Consider the following 6,268-nt stretch of genomic DNA (forward strand, 5'->3'; position numbering starts at 1 on the left):
CTTTACCCCTTAATTTGCATTATTCTATGATTTAACAGGCAAAAAGTCAATTAACATGCATTTATAAAACATTACTACCATGAGCGTCTGAAAGGAATCAAAAAATTAACAAAAATCAGGATAAAGGTCCAAAAATGTTCTCTTTTTTTTTCTTCTAGCACTTTTTATTGAACTGCGAATATTTTCCATGCATATCACTAATATATGAGCAGATGGGAATGAAATAAATCCTTTTACATGATTGCTTCCATGTTTCAATTCTTTAGTCTAATATAGTAGAAAATGCTTACTGAGCATGGACTCTATAAGTCAAATGCAAAACATGATCAGTATCCTGAGTTGTTACTTTCAGCCCTAGACAATGCACATGTACAAAGAAATCTTTCAACATATGTGCAAGAATAGCAGTGAACGGATGCCTCTCTTGTCAACGAATTTCATTTATGTGTTCTCTATAGAGTGGCTGCACATTCATTATTCAGCAGTTCTCATTAGATTTAGCAACATTCCCACAAGCAGAAACAAGCAAAATAAACAAAAGCACCATATAATCTGTATTTAGAACAGGGATGTGATTTAACAAGAGATAATTTTGCTTAGAGAAACATTAAGCATATTTTTTTGTCAGCAAGCAACCTTGAGGCCTTCTATCTTCCCAGACTAATGTGAGGCTTATATAAAAGGCGCTGGATATTTAGACATAAAGATTGATTATAAAGTTTTGATTCATTTCACTTGTTGTAATGGTGTTTATGATATGATCAGAAGACTGAGATTAGGTTACAGCTATAACAATAAATGTTTCTATTTCCCATATCCATTTGTTTCTGTAATGCGTACAGAGGATGCACAAGATTTATAAGCTTGTGGTGAAAGGAAGTTCAAAATTTCCATTTAAGGCTTTTAAACTTCACAGTGAAATGAAAATGAAGATTTTTATTTTTGTAAGTTACAAGGCAAAAGGATTCAGGAAAGATTTTTTTCTCATTATGTCAAGAGACATATATCATGCTGATTTCTAGAAAGATTCTCCCAGTATCCTAAATTGAAAATCTTTCTCAATTGCTTCCTGACATTAATACTGCTCAAAAACTCAGGCAGAGCAAATAGACACCAAATACATTTTATAATTGTCAAATAGGTTCATGCTTTTTAAGTCCTAGGTACTGCTAATTATTAATCATTAAAACAGACAGTCAAATGTAATTATTTTTCAGTGCCAACAGCCACCCAACTTAAAACACAAGCTAATCAGAAGTAAACTTCCATCACAGACTGAAAAGGAACAGAAGGGCACACGTCCCTGTAATTTATCCAGTTGCAAACTATGCCAAAATATTTCACAGGACCCCACAGTTATCCACAAAGGAAAGATATTCAACATAAAGGGATCTTTCACTTGCTCATCTTCTAATGTGGTATATATCATTCAGTGTAAAAAAATGTAATGAAGGATGCTATATTGGAGAAACAGGCCAGATGCTTAAGACAAGATTCAATTTACATAGACATCACATGAACAATACAGCCAGTAGGGCCCCCACCCCGGTGGGACAGCACTTCACAGAACCAGGACACTGTACCAGTGATTTCACAGTGAGAATACTGAAAGGTAACTTTAAAACCATACAAGAACGTAAGACCTTTGAAGTCAGAATGATTGAATATTTTAACACCCGACAGAAAGGACTTAACAAGGATCTGGGGTTCCTAACCCATTATAAACCATAAAGCTGTATGTCTCTGTTGATCACCCCACCCCTCACCTATCCACACCCATCCTGTTAGAATATCAATGATATGCTTTGATGTCCCCATGCATACCTCTGACCCACCCCCATCCTCCCACCTTGTCAGACTGTCATAGTAATGCTTGAATGTTTTCACTTATATACACTGTCAGCTAGCACATTTGCTTATTTACGATCTGACGAAGAAGGGCAACCTTCAAAAGCTGATCAAGAAATGTATTAAGTTATGTCCAATAAAAAAGGTATCATCTTATTTTCTTTTCCATGTTTTATTTTGTTTGATTTCTATTGATAACATACAGACCAGGAAATAGGAGAACAGTCTTGCCAAACCTGAAACAAAATCTCAGGACCTAACAAACAGATCCCTATTCAGACACTTGGCCTTGCAGTCACACATAACCCCTCTTCAAATTCTTCAAAGATTAACCTGAAATCCTAAGACGTTAGACTCGGCATGCAGCACAATACCAGAAAAAGAGAAAGAAACACATTGTTATACATTGCAAAATAAGACAGCAGATGTAAATTCTCAAAGTGGACATATTCCAAAAACTAAAATGAAAATAAAATAATTTTTTCTACCTTTGTTGTCTGGTGACTTTGTTTTTCTGATCATGCTGGTCCCAGTCTCTGATTCTGTTGCTCTCTATCTGTTCTCTTAACTCCATTTTCAGGACTTCCTTTCCATTTATTTCTTTACTTTCCTCCTTTCTTCTTCATTTCTTGCCTTACATTCATAAGTAAAAGCTGGGTCCTCCGCAGACTTGACTGCAGGAAGTATAGAATGGATCCAGCTTCTGCCTATTTTCTCCATCCATGTGCAGTTTTTCTCCTCTTTTCCTTTTCCCTCATCTCCATCAGTATACATCTCCTTCTTCTCTCTTCATTCCACTCCACCCATATTGTAAGGAAGATCATGGAAGGCAGCAGAAGGGGATCTCGGGGGTAGTGAACTACAAGAACCAGAAGCCCCGGGAAAGGGAGAGACGCCGTCTGGTGGGAAGGGGACGAATGAAATACCTAAGGAAAGAGGAGAACTTTAGGACCCAGCACTGCATGAAGGAGGGCGGGGAGCACGGGAAACAGGACTACATCTCCCAGGAGGAAGTAGGATCAGGGGGGGATTGGGAGATGGAAGACAAGAAAATGAGCAGCACCTGGAGGTGGGGGAGGCAGGTTACTCTATGGATTGGGAGGAGTTTGCTCAAGAGGGAGGAAGAGAGTTGGAGGGAGGTGAGGAGCAAATGGAGTTTTTTGCTCAGGACAATAACTGACTGATGGAGGAAAGAGACTTAAAAGGGAAGCCTTTTTTTCCTGGACGGTGAGAACTTTTTATTTGGATCAGGTCAGTCTGAACATTGTGGGTGGTTGTCAGAGTGTTGGTGACTGACAAATGTGGGAGGTGAAAATGTCTCCTACTCCTGTGTGAAATTGAATAGGAGGAGAGTTAAAGACTAAACCTGATAGAGAATACTATGACATTTCTGGGTAAAAGAGAGAACTTTGAACTTTCACTTTAGAGGAAGGTGAAGAGGGGAGCAGAGCACAAAGTAGGTAAACTCTAATCACAGCTGCCGGACCGCTTTTGGTGGCAGCTGTGTGCTTTTGGTGGCAGCTGTGAGGCCCAGCTAAATGGGGCTGGGAACTTTAAGATCTCCAGTTGAAAGGAGAAAGATTGACCCTAGTGGACTGCACGGACGAGGGTGGAGTTATTGTCAGCAATTCACCTTGTTAGTGCTGCCTGCTCCAGACTCCACACTCGTCTGCTGTCTGCTCTTGACTCCACACTCAACTGTGCTGTCCATGCTAGGCTCCACACTCGTCCGTGCTGTCTGCTCTCGATTCCACACTCGTCTGTGCTGTCTGTACTAGGCTCCAAACTCGTTAGTGCAGTCTGTTTTCCGGTTCACAGTTCAACACACTAGAACAGTCTGCCCTTAACTCCAACCTCGTCCGTGCAGTCCGCTAGGGTCAATCCCAGTGGAGGAGGGAGAAGACATTGTAAGGTTAATATTAGCCAGTAGAATGGTGGTAGTTAGCAACATTGTTAGATTGCTGGATTAATCATGTATTGATAATGTATGTGGCCGTAATACTAACAACAATTTTTAGAGTATTGACATGATATCATGGTATTATATTACAAGATGGCATCATATATAATTGCCTATATGGGGTTGGAACAGTGGTGATTGCTGAAGGCCCTGTTTGTGATGTCAGTGTTTAATCAAAAAGAATGTAGCCTGTACTGAGTGCCAGATCCAACTCTGCCTGCCTTGTTGGGCAAACTGGATGGACCGCACAAGACTTTATCTGCCATTAAGTACTATGTGTTAGTGTCTGTGAATGTTAATATGATTGACATTCCACTTAAAAAGGAGGTTCTAAGCCTAGGTGTTATTCTTAATTTGTCCCGTTCAATGGTGTGCCATAAGGCAGCTGTGTCTAGATGTCCCTGGCTTCAATTAAGGCTTATTTTTCAGCTGCATTCCAGGACAGTGGTGCAAGCAGTAGTCTTCAGCCATTTGAATTACTGCAATGCCCTATCCCCCTCATTCAATAACATGGCACCTAAATTTATGCGGTTTGCCTACATAATTTATAGAATACTGGTACTTGTTTACCTCAATGTACACATGCTAGTCAAGTGTTTAGCGTTATTCTATTAATGATGTATGCAATTCGCTTAGGGCATAAATATAAGAGGGTGTTCACAGGGGAGGAGCATGGGCAGGGCTCAGATTGGACCAGCATTTAAGCATTTATACAGAATACTGTAAGATATATGCTAAATTGCTACATTTAGGCATGTCCACTTATACCTGCTATTGACATGATATAAGTGGGAACACCTAAATGTAGGCATGTTGATGCCAATTTAGATTAGTATTCTATAATGGAATCTTGGCACCTGGATTCTATTATAGAATTGGTGCTCTATCTGGGGGATTCTATATATGGCAACTAAAGTTGCACACGCAAATCAGCGTGCATTGCCAATTTGCACAAGCAAGCACCAATAATTTGCCTTAATTTGAATGTATGCATGGATCATATTCTATAACTCTCTGGGCTTCTTTTACAAAGCTGTGCTAGTGATTCCACTGTGGCAAAATAGAGGATGCCCATAGGAATTGAATGGGCTTCCTCTCGTTTGCCACACCGAGAACTGGCAGCATGGCATTGTAAAAGAGGCCCTCTGTGCATAAATCCTATAGCATGTAACTTCAAGGGGGCAGCGTTTCGGAAGCGTTCCAGATGCATTCTCAGAATTTACAAGCGTTGTTACAGAATAGACCCCATCACTACCTAATTTAGGTATCAGCATTTACACTTGCTTTCAGCAGGCATAATTGCTGGTGCCTTAAGTTAGGCCATTTATGCACTTAGGGCCAGATTCTATATAAGGTTCCTAAAAAATCCACGTGGTAAACATTTCTGCCTAAGCTTATTCTATAAGCAGTACCTAGATTTAGGTGTGGTATATAGAATATGCTTAGTTGATATCCCAGTGCCTAAAACTATGTGCGTCCATTTACACCAATGAAAATGTGGTGTAAATCTCTGCACGTAGATTTACCTACACTGGACCATATTCTATAAATATATGTGTAAATTTGGGAACGCCCATGGATTGCCTATTTCCACGCCCATAGCCATGCCCCTTTTGAACTGAGAGCATTAGAATTTAGGTGCAGTTTATTACAGAATACACTTAGCGAGTTGTGCGCATAAATTCTAATTATTGCCAATTAGTGCTCATTATTACTTGTTAAGAGCATGTGAAAAGGAGAAAAGGATGGTGATAGGAGTGTACTACCATCTGCCTGGCCAGGACGAGCGGACGGATTCAGCAATGTCAAAGGAAATTAGGGAAGCGAATAAATTGGGCAATGTAATATTAACGGGTGATTTCAATTATCCACATATAGACTGGGTTAATGTAACATCGGTACATGCTAGGTAGGTGAAATTTCTTGATGAAATCAAGGACAGCTTCATGGGACAGCTGGTTCAGGAGCCCACAAAAAAATACTAGACTTAGTCGACTATTACTGGAGCTCATGATCTGGTGCAGGGGGTAACTGTGCGAGGGCCGCTTGATAACAGTGATCATAATAGGATCAGTTTTGATATTGGCATTGAAGTAAGTGAACTTAGGAAAATCAAATACACTAGCATTTAACTTTAGAAAAGGTGATTACGACAAAATGAGAAAAATGGTGAAAAAAAGACTGAAAAGTGCAGCTCGCAGGGTAAAAAACTTGCATCAGGTGTGGATGCTGTTTTAAAAACACCATCCTGGAGGTACAGGACAAATATATTCCGCGTATTAGAAAAAGGGGAAAAAAGACCAAACGTCAGCCAGCATGGCTAAACAGTAAGGTAAAGGAAGTCATTAGAACAAAAAAAAACAATCATTCACAAAGTGGAGAAGAGAACCAACTGAAGGTAGCAAGATAAAACATAAGGAATGCCAAGCCAAATGCAAAGCGGAGATAAGGAGGGCAAAA

Source organism: Microcaecilia unicolor, chromosome 1 (genome assembly GCF_901765095.1).
Source record: "Microcaecilia unicolor chromosome 1, aMicUni1.1, whole genome shotgun sequence".
In the NCBI taxonomy this organism is placed as follows: Eukaryota; Metazoa; Chordata; class Amphibia; order Gymnophiona; family Siphonopidae; genus Microcaecilia; species Microcaecilia unicolor.